Source organism: Triturus cristatus, chromosome 9 (assembly GCF_964204655.1).
Source record: "Triturus cristatus chromosome 9, aTriCri1.1, whole genome shotgun sequence".
NCBI lineage: Eukaryota > Metazoa > Chordata > Amphibia > Caudata > Salamandridae > Triturus > Triturus cristatus.
Genome location: NC_140592.1, coordinates 181050720 through 181067519, shown reverse-complemented (window position 1 = coordinate 181067519; position 16800 = coordinate 181050720). Strand labels below are relative to the sequence as shown.

Below are 16800 nucleotides of genomic sequence, written 5' to 3'. Positions count from 1 at the left end.
TCCTTCAAATCCCTACTGAAGCCATCTATTTTGCCAAGTGCTCAAATGGCAAGTGCTACGGGTGTAGGTAGAGCCATGTTGCAAGTTTCACTTGGCAGCACAGTCAATAGTGGGCAACTTATGATGAAGAAGCACGTCTTTAACCTGTGATACTCTAAGGGCGGAACAACAAGCTTGTTAACTCCAATGATGTCTTTCTTTGGAGGTCCTCCCAGGCAAGGCAAGGAGAACAAACACAGACAGGTTGACTGCCTCACCTAAACAGGACCAAAAGGTTGAATGTGGTATGAGATTATCATTTATATGTAGTAGGAACTAATACATATTTGGAGTCTCTGAGGATCACCTCGGATTTCACTGGAGGCTTGTAGTTTTCTTAGTACTTAAAAGTAACAGATTATTCACATCAACCAACAATTGGGTTTATGGTGCATGGATTATAATCCCCATTATTGTGACATGCATTTACTGACTCTGAACCTAAAATAAATATGAGGAAAATGGACATGGATATGGCGAGCAGTGGGTGGTGGAGAGCAAAGTTGGAATTCCATTCTGGAATGTCTGGCAGCAATGGTGCAAGGGTTTTCAACACTCATGCAAGCAAAATAGATTTCCCTGCTAGAGTAATCCCCATACATAGAAAAAGGTAATTATTTGGGACTTTATATAGTAACTCGAACCTAATATGAGAAGGGCCTCCTCTCGCCTTAAAGAGACATCAGCCTTCATAGTTGGTCATGGAAAAGTTGAACGCTTCATTTACATATGTGAAACTTCTAGTGAAGCATATATGGTGTGGCACCTTGCATCCTGATGCACAACTTTACAACTTAAGTGTTTAAAATGTGTGGCAATAGTGGTCAGCATTAAACTGCAATGAATCGTTTTGGGGGGAGCTTTCCTTTTTTCTGTTGGCTCCCAACTCATTAAAACTCTGCTACTCTAGATTAGCATTAATTCCTCTACTGAAGTCTTCAGGAAAAAAACAAAGGCTTGCTTGCTCCCGGTATAAAATCTGTAAATGACCTCACCTTTGCTTATTATATTGTTAGATTAGTCATGTATAGCGTTGAGACAACTAAGAGTCGTTGTGCGCTTTTAAAGAAAAAAACATATTGCATAGTTGTGAAAACTGACACACCGAACAATGACTTTTGGCTTAAGAATTCACAAGTATAATTTCTGTCTGACAGTTCCAGATTTCAGCCTGAAATTCTTGAATGTCATTTGAACATTCAAAATATTTCGATTTGTTGCACTGTTCTGCCCAGGCACATTACTAACCGTTTATATATTTGAGAACATTTTTATGTTCTCTACCATCCGAAGCAGGCTGAGGGAAGCCACCTGTCGACACACACAACTATTTGCAGCCTAGTGGCGAATAAAGGTAGGGGCAGAGCTATTAAGACACGTGGCATGTTTTCTTTGAAAACACATGCAGCTTATTGTGTGTCTGAGACAGCAGTGTGTCCAAGCTTAGTTTACACTTCAAGTTAACTTAACTCACAACTAAATATAATCAGTAGTGCTTCTGTCTAACAATTATATCTCCGGTAGCAGTAACAAACAGGGTTTTCAAGTTATCTAATTTTTCAAAATGTTTTCTGATAAAAACAAGCTGAAACACTTACTATATGAACAAAGCAACAAAATGATAAAATAAAAGACAAACTCATCTACACTTTTTTCCATCCATTGGGTGGTAGGATATTGGTTCAGAAGCTCTTTCTGATCACCTTTTAACTAATATAAGAAATGTGCCTAAAAAATAAGGGGGCAACTTTTGAAGACTGAATGGTATAAATCTCACCACATTGGATACCCTTCAGTAGGAGATATTTACTGAAGCACGCAAACACACAGACAAACCTACAGAAGGGAACAACAAACCAGCACAGGATGGCTCAGTGATTTGAAGCACTGCTGGCAAAATATGAATGGGTGACATGCAGGTGGTGAGGATGAATTTGGCAGGGACAGTTTGACTTTTCTCATACGAGATCAAAAACTGGTTAGTTAATGTGCTTAGGAATTGCAAATACTGTGATAATACATACCGTATTCAATTGTATAGTGTTTTTATTATGGCGGTGACCCCAGAAAGGAAATGGATATGGGCTATATATCACTTTTAAACTGATAGTATACCATATCTGTAGACCTAAGAAAGAGAACTTAGGAGTTCCTCTTATAACTAATCAGAGAGAGGGGTAGGAAGTGGGGTCAAACCAAGGCTGGAAGTTAAGCATAAGTTTACCGTGCTCTAAACAGTTTTAGAAACAAATGTTTGCTTGTGTACGACATCAGTGTAGTAACCTAAGACAGTCTGAGCTAGGATTGAGGGAGTTAAGAAACAAAAGGCAAAAAATAACATTGCCATTCTTCCACTCATTTGAACTTTTTCTAAGGTGAGGATACACATTGCTATATTGTTGACTAGTGTTTGGCATATTCCTAGATAATCAAGACTGGCAGAAAGGTAACACAACATTGCACTCTCTTGCCATCCTAAAATGAAGTCTAGCTCACTTTCGAGTTGACAATGGAAGAAGCCAGAACAAGCAATTATCCTCCAAGTATTATCCATGGGAGTGGACTGCGGCTAGGTCACTGCGTCAAATGGCAGTAAGGGAATTCATAACATTGTGTTTGGGTACCAACGCATACAGTAGAGGAATCAAGACAGATGGGCAAGGCCAACCATATTGCATGTACGCCTCGGTAGACCATATGAGACTAGTCTCTGGTGCCTGTTTATTACCCATGGGCAGACGTAGCAGAATCAAAGGCATGGGCTCCCCTTCAAACTGCCATTGCTGCAGACATACACCTTTAAACAATGGGTGCACCATCAGAGAGAGTGACACTGCTACGATCCATGCACGTTACGGCCGCACAAAAAAAAACCTTTATCGTAAGTTGGTAGTACTTGCATTATGGGCCAATGAGCAGAGGAAATGATGCTGACAAGATTGCACAAGAGACAGCAATATATGGAACAACAACTTCATACTGCTCTACATATCAGAGTCTCTCTCTCTATCCTTTTTCTTCCGGCAGGCGTACACAGAGGTGGGTCAGCAGGAAGGAGAACAACACTCCATTCACATAGGCACTTTGGGTTCCTGGGGTGGGGCGGGCAGTCAGCTCCAGGGCTTGGCAGAGTAAAAGGGCCACCCTAAAGCATTTGTCTTCCTCAGACTACTACCACCATCTCCCCTTAAAGTCCAATCATACTATCAACCCCACAGACCACGGTGGACCCATCCCACATCCACAAGTCACCTCTTAGACCCTTCTTATGTGTTTCGGCAAGTAAAATCATCCCAGAAGACGATAAGCCATAAATGCTGGGGCTGTACCTTCTGCGTAAGCACCTCGATCCACCCTAAGGCACCCTAAGGCAATTCTCTTCCTGCTTCTACTACCACCACCATCTCCCCTTTAATTCCAATCATACTATCAGCCCCCTAGACCACAGTGACCCCATCCCACACCCACAAGTCACCTCTTAGTCCCTTCTTATGTGTTTCGGCAAGTACAATCATCCCAGAAGACGATAAGCCATAAATGCTGGGGCTGTACCTTCTGCGTAAGCACCTCGATCCACCCTAAGGCACCCTAAGGCAATTCTCTTCCTGCTTCTACTACCACCACCATCTCCCCTTTAATTCCAATCATACTATCAGCCCCCTAGACCACAGTGACCCCATCCCACACCCACAAGTCACCTCTTAGTCCCTTCTTATGTGTTTCGGCAAGTACAATCATCCCAGAAGACGATAAGCCATAAATGCTGGGGCTGTACCTTCTGCGTAAGCACCTCGATCCACCCTAAGGCACCCTAAGGCAATTCTCTTCCTGCTTCTACTACCACCACCATCTCCCCTTTAATTCCAATCATACTATCAGCCCCCTAGACCACAGTGACCCCATCCCACGCCCACAAGTCACCTCTTCATCCCTTCTTATGTGTTTCGGCAAGAACAATCATCCCAGAAGACGATAAACCCAAAGATGCCGTGACTGTACCTTCAGCGTGAGCACCTCGACCCGACTTGAAATGTACCACAACTGCTCTATTCTGAGATGCTCATAATGCAAAGCTATCTTGCAATCCATCGCAGAGCGAGGACAGCGAAATGAAATGAAATGCCCTGATCATAACTAACATAGACAGATCTCTATGAAGTCTTATTATCTCACACGCGCGCCCCGTGCTTTCATTCCCAACAGTGAATAAATACCGCTTAGCCGTGGCAGGACCAGCAATCAATGACTGCCTGTGAGCCAACCGGTAGCACACAAAGCTCGAAGAGGGATTTAAACACATGAGGATGCCAAAACACAATGACTTCCCCTGAGAGTGAGCAACAAAAGAGTGCATGCATATGAGCAGTCTGTTCCCCTCATCAGATTGGGATTTTAAATCCCAGAGTGAGCTTTGCCTGTGGCATGAATGTGAATGTGCCCCGCTGGGTTTATCAAGCTACCCACTGGTCTGGACAGAAGTGCTGCTGAACGACTTCCACCCACCCAAACCCCTTTAATTAACTGGATATTAGAGTCTCCTTTTAAAATGTTTGATTTGCTATGGATTTGTATTTGTAAATAGACAGATCAATAACACTGATACATACCCACAAAAACACACACGCATACACGCGTACCACTAAGCAAGCAATGTATGAGAGCTAATGTGTAGAGTGTGATATTATAATGGCCAGCAATTTTTGTTCAAATAAAAATAAATCCCGACATGATTTCTAAGGGAAAAAAATTGAAAATTTAAATCAAGGACTTCACCTGATAAGCACATGCCCTCTAAAGATGAAGAGTGGAGCACCTGCCAGTAAAATGCAATCTTAATTTCTGTAATGTAAGAAGAATCTTCCCTGGTAATGCTGGTCATTTCAGTTGATTGTGTCTCATCCAGATGGACTCTGAGTCAGTGCTCTGATGCAGGACACTAAAGTAATTCAGGGCTCGTTTAATTAAATTATGAAATAGGCGAATACAGAATAATTAGCAGAGCTCTAGCATCATCAACACGGTTGATAAATTATGGCAGATTTTTTTAGTTTTATTTGATGCTTTGTTATAGCACTGTTGTTGCCTGGAGGACATATCCAAGTGCTGGAGTGAAACGAATGATCAGAAGTTGTGGGGGCGAGGGATCCGGTGTGCCGGGGCTGGCGCGGAGGAAGAGCCTCCCTGGAGAGGCCGGGACGAGAAGGGTGATGCAATCTGATCACCAAAATGTAGGAGCTTACCAACATGGATATTAGACCCCCTGCACTCCCATGCTACCCTTCATAAAACGAAGGTGGTGAATTCAGAGGAAACCTGGACTCACACATTTCATTCCCTGCCATCTGAAATGGTGGTCAGACTTTGATATTCTACCACATCCTCATCCACTGAGTGTGCGCCACACTGGACGTGAGAAGGGAAATTGACAGCGCACCATGGCTACTTCATTGGGTTGGGGTCACCGTCCTCTTGCACGGACAAAAGTATAAGGAAAGAGGGAAGCGCACAGTGGACTCTCCCTGATCCAGAGTTGCTGCTTTACCCTCTGATCGACCAATAGGCATAATGTAGGTGTGGCCTGCATGAGCTCCACCTCTCTAAAAGCTGTCACTCACTCACCCACATAGGGGTAGTAAGCGCTATACAAATATATCTTAATACAATTCCTTGGATGCTGTGGCTAATGGGTGAGCGCACCTTTCCATGTTGTCTTTGATCTTCTGCGGACTCATGTCATGGGTGCACACATGTCCACGCCTTCATGACAGGAGCCTCAAAATGATCATGCGAGCCAAATATGTTTCCTAAAACCCAGTATCTTTCTGTGCATTCTCCTGTTCTATCTTCTCACATTGACTCCCCTGCAGACTGGTATACTCTCTAGTCTATAGCATTCAATGAAGCACCTCGAAAGAGGTCCAATATTCCCACGGCTTGCACATAAATGTATCCTTTGCAGTGCGGTGCATGTACTTGAAGAGATTGTGGGCAACATATGCTATTAAAAATGGTAGTCTGGGGTGTCAACGACGCTTGTGCAAATGATGTTCAGCTGCTGTACAGTCCGAGAAGGCTCGAATTATGGTAATCGTGTCAAAGATGCTTATCGCCTCTGGGGCCGGAGGACCGGCCCATCTGTGGAAGCGATCCCCTCAGAGCCCGCTCTTGCAGACGCCAGATAACAATTACAGATACCGCCTGCAGCAAGCAGACGGACCCACTTAGCAATGTGCGTCAGTTTAATATGTATGTACCGCAGGGGGGTGAGGCTCGGTGTGCAACTGCAGATAAACAGATAACACGATGGCCTGTCATTGGCTACCTCTAACGGGATATCTTTCAGAGAATCGAAAGAGTGCGACATAACTTGAGTACAGCGGCGTATCCGGGGCATGTGCCCACCCTCCGTCTCAGGGGACTACCACGTGAAGACAGTTTGTTGTACATATGGCGCGTGGCGTCACCGGTGATCTAATTGATGATGCCAATTGTGATGTCATCGGTGACGATCTTCGTTCCCCTGGCATAACAGTGACTCCAGACCCCAGTGACTTCAGTCAGTGAGTAATCAAAGAACTATGCGGATAGGGGCGTGGCTATTAGTAGCGCCCGATGTGCCTCCGCGGCCCAGGGGAAGGAGGCGTTTAACTTCCTTGCACAATGTCCCGTGGAACCACCGCTACGCCACTCCATGTGAAAAAGGTCTCTTTTCCAAAAGCGCTGCGATGTCATGCAAATGGAAGATAAGCGCTATGCAAATGCTGGTAATATAACCATCAAGCAAAAAGACACAGCGCATCGAAGCATTTGCTTCTACACAGACAGCGTATGCCCCTGACAGTAGGACAGCCGGACACTACACAAACACGATCACGGTGCATTAGGCGGTAATACCGCTGAAAGCAGAAGGCTGACACTGCAGCTGCGGGAATAATGATTCTGCCATTTATTCTGGCCAACAGTAATCTGCTGCGGCGCGTGAAGGTCCGGCCTGGCCAGGGAGCAGGGGCAACAAAACAAAGGCTAAATGGATTAAAATATTTACATGGTCACAGGTCACGGCTGCGTCACATGCGCCTGCTAAAATTGTCTCTCATTACTGAGGTAAATCCAGTTTAGCATTTGCAAACGGCTTATTTCCTTCGCTGCACAGAAAGAAAAAATAAACTTATCAGACACTGGCAGACGCATACAATCAGTGCCGATGTGCAACTAAAACCCATTGGAATTGCCTTGCCAACAGTTCACTGTATGCCCCAAAACCATTCTGCTACCAAATACATCACGTAAAAACCAATGGCAACTGGTCAACTGGAACTTCCGCCAGGAAGCTGGGTTTTGCATGCTAGCTCTTGAGCAAACCTTATCTTTGTAGAATAGTACACGGACCCCTCTATATTTAGGTCACCCACTAAAAAACAAGGGTTGCGGTAAAATAATACGGCACCGTTTGACATTCCCTAAATTTACACCCGGAGTGCGTGAGGAAAAAGCACAATCCAGTTTCCCCATAGGCAGCTGTGGTGTGTACAAGCACGCGCCAAAGTCTGTCACTCACAGCAACGCAAGTCCAAGGAGGGTCAACATGTCAGCGAGCCCCCCTTCGTGTCACTGAAGAATGCTCGTCATGTCCGATGCACCCCCTGCTACTCTGTACTTTTTTTTTTTTTTTACCTAGGCTTGTTTCCCCAGTGCCACTCACAGACCGAGGCTTAGCTTAAGCCATTTCTTACCTCCTCTCGGCGATGAAGCGACTGCCAGTCCGAGGATTAGCTCCCTGCCGCCGTCCGGGGTGTTAGCTCCTGTAGCTCAGTCCCCTAGCAAAGGAGCACTCCAAGATCACACACAAGGCTGTGGTGCACCCGGGCATTGTGCTCGTTCTGCCGTGTCAGACACTCTTGGCTGCCGGTCTGAAGCGGGATGTCAGCTTCTGTCAAAAGCCCCTTCTCAGCTCCGGACACATCAAACAGGACCGGGGCTGGGAAGCAGAGCTGCCGTGAAAGCTGCAGCCAGAGCGACGCGCCTCCTGCCCTCTCCCTGCACGGGCTCTACGAGCTCCCAGTGACGCTTCTCACAAGCCCAGCTTGTTTCTCTTTCTCCCTCCTTGCCACATCCTCTCCTTCAGCCGCTCCAGACCCCCGGCTTGGCTTTTTTACATGACCCCCAGAGGCAGCGAAAGTAAGCCCAATTTGTTCACCGAGCGTGCGGCTTTAAAGGGACATAGCCAGCCCATTGAGGGTAATTGCCAGCTTGCTCCCGGAGCCAGAGTCGTTTGTGTTGCAGTGCTCGCCTTCTCTGCATGCTAATGAGGCCGTGACGTCAGACAGTCGCTCTCCCCGCGCCGGGACAGTAGGGGTTTGCCATGGCCAGCCTGCGTGTTTCATTTCGATGCAAATCAGCGCCCCTTTGCTCGCAAATCAATAATCTCCCGGGGTTGTTTAGCGAAAAGCTAATCCCCCTTTTAAGCGGGCGCGCATGTGGCTGTTGGAAATTGTTGGCAACGCAGTAACAATCAAAACAGATTGCTTTAAGGACGCTAATTATTCAAGAACTCGGATGCTCTTGGTAGGCTACCAAAAAGTTAGCATACTTTCCATCACGGGTTACTGCTTTATATTAAACATGTGTTTCCTATATTGCCGATGCAGCAGCACAGCTGGGTTACGCAAGCAAAATGGCTCCAGCCCTACAGAGGGGTTTTAGATGCTAGAAATTGATCTAGGTTTGAAAGATTACCTGCAAAACGTATCTCTTCCCTTATGGACCGAAGGGCTATAGACAGCTATAGTTGATGTATTTTATTTTGGGTATTTTTATAGCACATACTGAGTCCAGGGTGGGTTCGTGCAGTGCTTAATTTGAGCTGGGGGCCAACCGGGACACATTTTTGGGGACTAGGACTTCTTTTTCATCATCAAAATTTTACTCAGAATAAAAGCGAGAAAGGCAGAAAAGGAAGAAAATAGGTGGAAGAGAATTCAGCAAAACAGTTACCGAGGGATAAACTAGGCAGCTGTGGTATTCAGGGACCCCAGCATTCCTTAGCGCCAGAGGCAGACTTTAGAGGAAACCTTTGGGCCCCAGCTCTTATTCTTTTACAAATGAATCACTGCCGGCCGGACGCAAGAGGGAATTGAGAGCTGTGTGTTTTTCTGGAATGAATACATTAGAACAGGAAGTGGAATAGCACAACGTGATTGGGTCCCTTAACTTATTGAGGGCGGCCAACTTTCGGTTATCGTTCGCTGACACTATGCCGCTGACCGCGGCTCCCGCAGGGGGCCAATCAGCGGTCGGCGCCTTAGTGCCCCCGGGGCACCGGTCACCCCTCCCCACCCCCTCCCACAGGGAATGGGCGCGGACGCCGACTGGAGCCCCCCTCCTCGGGTTGGCCGGAAGTGACGCGCAATGCGTGTCACTTCCTGGCCCTGGTGTGAGGGGGAGGCTATTTAGCCTTCCCCCACCCTCTTGGCGACCTAGTCCATCGGGCGGTTGTGGGCCTGAACAACCGGGGGCTTGCTAAGCGACGCTCCGCCCCGAGAGGGGGGGGGCGTGAGTAGAAGTTACCAACGGCACGTGATCGTAGAAAGAATCACATGGATGGCAGCATCAGCGGGCATCACTCCCGCGCTGCCCGGCTCATCAGGCGGGCAGGCGACCCAGTTGGTTGCCTGCCCTTGGATCGCCCGTAAGATAACCCACCCATTACATATTCTGGAATTATGTAATAAACCTGCAGCATTGTTACCCAACACCAACTGTCTTGTGTGTGTCATTTGGGTAACCTACCATAGGGGAGGGGGGACAGCGGGGTGTCCCTGGGGGTACTATGCACAGACGCTTTGCATGCACGGAGATACTTTAGGACAGATTTACTAAGACTGTGCTGGAGCAAAGTCACACAAAGCGTTGCAAAGATGTCGAAGAACGTGTACTCTCCAGATCCAAACTTATTTTGCTTTGGAAAAGCATTCTTTTCTTAGCACAAATAGCACTTTGCAGTGCTGCGCCTTCAAAGGGGCGTTACATGGGTGTGAAATGGGCGGATCTCAGCAAACCCCCATAGTTTCTGAAGCAAAGCTCAGCAGACCGGGGTTTATGTAAAAAAAAAATATGCCTCCTTGAAGCAGGCACTAGTTTGGAAACAAGTTTTGATTTCTCCAAAACGTGTCACAAATTTCATGGGTGCTGCACAGTACGGCACACATATAGGCCCAATTTTTCTAACACTGAGCTAGGTTTGCGTACCTTTTGTAACAAAAACCCTTCACAAAGCGTTGTGGGGGTATTTTCTTTCCAAAGCAAGTCCCTTCTAGAGGGGACCCCTGAGCCAAACCAACCACTGGTGGGTTCCTATTGGGGAACACCACCCTGCCACCAGGAGACAAGTGTCTGGACCCTGGGGCCTTTGCTCACTGGGCCCCAGAAACAAAGCCTTTCCTCGGCAGAGGTGTTCACACCTCTCCCAGGTCAGGAAGAGCCATCTGTGACAGGGGAGCTTCAAAGGCCTTGCCGCCTTTCCAACATGACCCCCAGCTTCTCCTGATATTAGGAGCAGGCCCCCTTCCTGTCTCACCCTCTTTTCGGTGGGTAGACAGGCAGGAAAAATTAGAACAGCCCAGAAGGTGTGCCCACCTCTGCCAACCCAATCCCTCAGGTGGGGGGTGTAGCCCACTCTTCAGAGCTTGCCATCTTGCAGGTGACAGACACCTTCCAATCAGGGTTAGGGATTGTGCCCACTCCCCCACATGGGGTGAGCACACCAAGGGGGTAGTCACCCTAATGTCAGTAGCCCATTAACAACTGACCTCAAATCCCCTAAAACATCCCCTAAATACAGTATTTAGGGGCCAGCCCTGAACCCAGAAGTCAGTACTTGACAACCTAAGAAGATTAAAATCCTGAAGATGCCACAGCAGTGAAGACTCCAGGCCTCGACTTGAACCCAGCTCTACCGGCCTACCTGCAGCTCCAAAGAAACTGACAGCTCCTAAAAGGATCAGCGACCTCCAGATTTGGTGAGGATTTATCCACCTCTCCAATAAAGACTTGAGACTCCTGAGGACAGCGGCCCTGTTCACAGAAGAAGATCCAACCCCTGCGGGACCAAGAAACCCTGCGCCAGGACATACCTCTCTACCCGTTGCCCACAATCCTTGTCCAGAGGGTCCTTCTGTCCTGAAGGGGTCCCCCAGTGGTTCTGGCCTCCAAACCATCGAGAGGTGTTACCTCCAAGGTTCTTTGTCAACATCTGCAGCCTCTTCATGACGACCACCCCCTCCACCGCAACCAGACCGGTAAGCAGATTCCTAATGTCGAAAGTCACCCCTGCAGTCTCGGGCCCTGTGTCCTGGTGACCCAAACCTGAAGTATCTTGACGTTGAGGGACATCTCTAATTCCTGCCCAGCTGTTGGTCCCTTTTGGAAGACTTCCTGTACCCAGCCTGCAGCTGAAATCCAAAGACGACAACCCCCTTAAGATTGCATTAGGCTCCAGACACCGTCTAAGCACCCTGCATTCAGCTGCTTCTGTGCGGCTGGTGGTGTAGTCTTGATGCTAACTTGAGACCCCCCTTTGCCCTCACCTTAACCGCAGGAGCTTGCCTACCAAGACCTAGTGGCCTGCCTGTGAGCAGCCCCCAACTGAGGTTCCCCCAGGCCACATTGACTAACATTGGTGCCCTGCACTCTGCACCTGACCGCCCTAGTGCCGCTGGTGGTGCACTTGGAGTGCTAACCTGAACCTTGGGAAACCTTGGTTTTACCCCTCAAAACTCATTTACCCAAACCGTTTACTTTCCTGCAAACCTTACACTTCGTTTTTCTCCATAGGATTGTATGGTGGGTTTTTCTCTGAAAAATGTTCCAAGTGTTGAACCTGTTTTGTACTTCAAAAAAAAAACTTAGTGTCCTCAAAAGAGTTTAACCCGCTTGCTAATGTGCTAAAATGCCCAAACTGTGTGATTAGTTTGTTTTGTGCAAAAGTAGAAAAGTAACTGAAAAGTAACTAAAAGTTATCTTAAGTAATTACAAGTTTTCTGAAGGCCTTACAGTCCATTTTCTTGACTGCAAAGTACTTTGTATGCTCCTACAAAACCAATACACACTGTATCTTGAAAAGGGTATTTAAAGTATCGCTTACCTGCTACTGAGTAAATCTTGGTTCTAGTAATAAAAAGAACAAAGTAACAACTTTTTTTTACAAACAATTGGTCTGGATTCAGTCTTTGACTGTGTGACATCATTTCTTGCCTGAGTGTGTACAACAAATTCTTAACACTACCCGTGATAAGCCTGACTGCTCAACCACACTAACACATAAGAGAGTATAGTATTATCTATTTTAACCTCTGCTATACATCTGGGGATCCACTGTACTCTGCGCACACTATACCTTACTTTGATACAATATATACAGAGACAGCTTCCTACAGTGTGCACCATGAAGGAGGCTTAATTAAAGAAATGAACATGTAGGGCATACTCCCGGCATGGTTTTGACACATTCAGAGTCATTCAGCTGCACATCGCCACATTATGTTAGGACATCTAGGCTTAGGTGGCTAGGCGCCCGTAGGAGATGGCGGTGTCCGGGTGACGGCTCCGTCCGAACCGGAGGATACCGGCGGTTCGCGTACCCGTTTCCAGTAACGGAGGGAAGCCCCTTGCACCGGAAGATGCCAGGCTCACTTTCATCCCCCTTCCGTTCCTAAGGCACAGCTATTTTGGACTTTACAGCCCATTTTACCTCCGGTCGCGGCTTATCATCGGCCGCGACCGCCATTTTGTTTATTTTTGCCCGCGAACGCTTCAGCAGCGCGTCCTAGCGCGCATGGGATTCCTGGATGCCTCGTTCGCACTTAAATGACCCCAGCAGCCTCTGAGGCACAAATGTGGCGGATCAATATTCTAAGGTGACTTTTCTTTATTCTTCTTTTGTAAAGGTGGCCTTTTTCATGGTTTTGACTGGAATTTTTTGGCTCTCCTCATGCACGGCGGCCATTTTATGACCTTAGTCTTTGATACCTACGTCTACAGTTTTTTGTCTGGCACACCTCTACATTAATCTGTCCTTTGGAGCTTTTTTTTAGTTGAATGCTGAGATCTCCTTGCATGTTCTGACTGGAATTTTCACCTCTCCTCATGAAGGGCGGCCATTTTTAGGACTCCTGTCTCTAACACCTATGAGTCCAATTTTCCGGCCTGGCATGTTTCTGTATTAATCTGCTTTCTGGTCCTTTTTGAGTCGGGCAATAGGATATCTTAAGACCTCACGCTACAGGTGTGCTGATGGCGGATTGCTCCAGTAGAGTTCAAAAGCGTAATTTCATTAAAAATTCCAAGTTATTCACTGCACTAGCCCATTTGGAAGCTTCAACTGAGATGTCGTCGACTGCGGACACTCCCTCACAATCTTCAGCAAAAGCGAACTCTAAGAGGTTAAAAAAGGACCCTCCTTCGCCTCCTAAGTCCTCTTCGCCCATCTCTATGGAATTACTTCTCGAAGAGATACGGGCCTTGCGCCCTTACATGGAAGAGACTAACGCTAAGTTGCAGATTCTCACTGACAACTGGGCTTCGATGGATGAAAGAGTATCGTCGGTGGAGCGTGACATCTCCTCTCTTCAGGAATCTGCGACCAAGGTCTCCCACATGCACACGCAGATTTCCTCTCTTCAGAAGCAGGTGGAGGACCTTGAAAATCGCAACAGACGCAACAATCTCCGTATTTACGGCTTGGTGGAGGGTTGTGAGGGAAATGATCCCATCAGTTTCTTCAAATCCTTTCTCCCGAAGCTTCTTCACCTTCCTGAAGACACCTCACTAAATATCCAACGTGCCCACAGGCTTGGTCGAGCCTCCTCCTCTCCTTCCACGTCATCGAAGCCTAGAGGTGTAATAATGTACTTTCTAGAGTACACAGACTTGCTGAAAGTCCTCTTAGCTGCTAAAGCCTCCCCTCGCCTCACATGGTCAGGCTCCACTTTGTTCTTCGCACAGGATTATGCCAGGACCACTGCAAACCGCCGTAAGGCCTTCCTTGATATGAGACCTGACCTTTGCTCCATTGGTGCCAGATATGGACTTTTTCATCCTTGTCTATTTAAGGTCACTCATAACAACAAGACTACGACATATGAGGATCCAGCGCGACTGCGAAGCTTCCTGAACTCCTGTGGTCAACATGACATGGAGATAGCTGGTCCCTCTTCCCACCCATCATGACTTGTTTTTGTAGTTGCAATTTGATCCTTTAATTTGTTCTGCTTTATTGCCTCCATTTTTGCAGGTTCCTCAGAATTGTATGACTTCTAGTTAAGATTATATTTCTCATTTTATCGTCTGATAGTGTTGTTCTAGTACCTCCGTTGGTCATATGTTTTCTTTTTTATCTTCGTTGTGTTCGAGTTTCTAACCATGTTCTTTTTCTCCCTTCACAGATCATTGTTTTTGCGTTCCGTTGTGTTATCTCTGGTTGGACGTCTCCCTCATCCCGACTGCCCTGCCTCTCCCAGTTGGCCCTACCTCCATCCCCTCATCTCCACATGTATTTCCGTTTGTTCCCAGTTCCTGATTGTATTTTTCCCATGCTACCCCTCGTAAGTACTCTTCATTCCTTATTTATCATGTTTTTTTACGTTCTATGTTTTCTTACCTTTCCTTTCCCCTTGTTGATTTCAGATTTATTGGTGTCATTATCTTTTCCATGGTTCTTCTCCACTTCTCTTTCGTCATTCTTTCTTCTCCCCATTGTTTATTGGCTCTCTTGCTTGTATCCATCTCCCTCTACCTATTTGATTCTCCCTCTGACCTTATTCATCATTATCTTTAACAATTACTGTATCTTCTTATCATTCTTTTTATTTTCTCGGCTCTTTCCTATTTTTATGGCTTCACTGGTTCCTCTCTCTCTTTTTCTTCTACCCCTGTTCCATCACGTTAATTCTCACCTCACTCTCTTTTTCTCTTGTGCCCTTGCTCGTTGCGAGGTATTTCCTTGTTGTCCTACTTTCCAGTTGATCCACTTTCTGATTAATCCTTAATGTCAGTTCGAATTGTTTCCTGGAATGTTAAAGGTCTGCATTCTCCTATCAAGAGACAAAAAATCCTCTCTCATTTAGCCAAATTGAATGTAGACATTGCCTTTCTACAAGAAACTCATTTGTCTGACGCTGAGGCTGCTAAACTTAAGAGAGGTTGGGTGGGTGCTGTATTCTCTTCTCCGGGTGATGGTAAGAGGAACGGTGTGGTTGTATTAGTTCGTAAATCTTTTGCTCACTTGCTCTTGACTTCTGAATCAGACCCTGAAGGTAGATGGTTATACGTCAAACTCTCCTCAAAGGGCGCCCCTCTCTCCCTCCTTAATATCTACGCCCCCACTGGTGGTGATCAGATTTTCTGGCGTGCAATGGCCTCCCGTATCACCGAATATATTGATGATAATTTTATTTTAGCAGGTGATTGTAACCTTCCCTTTGACCCTTTTTTAGACAGGAACTCCAAGGTACCTTTTGTCCCTAATAAATCTCACAAGCTTTTCGCTCAAGCGATATCCCAACATAAACTCATTGATGCTTGGCGTCTCTACAATCCTACCTCTAAAGAATTCACCTTCTACTCCCCGACCCACCATTCCCAGTCGCGGATTGACTATATTTTCCTTTCCCACCATATGTCCCAATCCCTAACCCACGCTGATATAGGCCCCATCTTATTCTCTGACCATGCCCCCGTTTTGGTAAACATTGACATCTTACCCAAGTCCACCGGACCAAAGAGATGGCGCTTTAACAACACTTTACTCCTCGACCCCAAATTCTCCGCCTCCTTTGTAGATTTTACCACAGAATTTTTCACCATTAATGACACACCCAATATCCCTAACCACGTTGTTTGGGACGCCTATAAAGCAGCAGCTAGAGGTTTTATCATCAGCTTTGTGGCTACCAAACGCAAGATTGCTCGTAAACGCACCAGTGACCTCCTTTGTACGATTAAGAACCTAGAGCATTCTTTCTATACATCCCATTCGCAAGAAAGTTTGACCACCCTCATTGCTGCTAAGATGCAATTTAACAAACAATCCACTGAGGATGCTTCATTGTATTTGTTGAAATCCAGTTCAAAATTCTATGGTGGTAAAAATAAGGCGGGGAAGGTCTTAGCCAACTATTTAAAAGTCAAACAAAACAAACTGAATATTGAATCTGTTTATGATGCTAATTCTGTTTTAAAGCATACAGATGTTGACATTTTAGAGCAATTCTCCCAGTTTTATTCCAAACTCTATTCTTCTGAGACGCACCCCACTGCTCAATCTCTTGCTACTTTCTTTGCCACCATCCAACCGCCTTCCAATTTCCCTGTTGATTTATCTGCCCTTGAATCACCAATCTCCGGTGATGAATTACTCACAGCGCTTCAGTCACTTAAGAAGGATAAGGCCCCTGGACCAGACGGATTCACAGTTGAATTTTATCTGCATTTCTCCAAATTATTGTTGCCCAGACTCCACTCCCTTATTGATTCCTTCATATTAAATGGTTCTTCCTCAGGTACATTCTCAGACGCCCACATTTGTATTATACCCAAAGAAGGCAAAGACACCCAGCATTGTAAGAATTACAGACCAATTTCTTTGGTCAACATTGATTATAAACTTTATGCCAAATCTCTCGCCATTCGATTAGACCCTTATCTTCCTGAATTGCTAGGCCCTGAACAATCTGGCTTCGTTAAAGGTCGCTACATCACAGATAA

The 16800-nt window shown here is 46.2% G+C and overlaps 1 protein-coding gene across 3 annotated transcripts in view; it reads right to left on the bottom strand.

The window, feature by feature from the left end:
- The window catches only part of PRICKLE2 (prickle planar cell polarity protein 2), a 738899-nt gene that overhangs the window by 232821 nt on the left and 489278 nt on the right, over window positions 1-16800 (bottom strand). The window contains exon 1 of one of the 3 annotated variants that reach the window (XM_085624700.1): window positions 7773-8422. The exons of the other annotated variants lie outside the window; for them this stretch is intronic. The gene's annotated coding sequence lies outside the window, so the exon portion shown is untranslated. Of the gene's footprint in view, window positions 1-7772; window positions 8423-16800 lie in introns of those variants that run through there. 3 annotated transcript variants of the gene reach the window in all.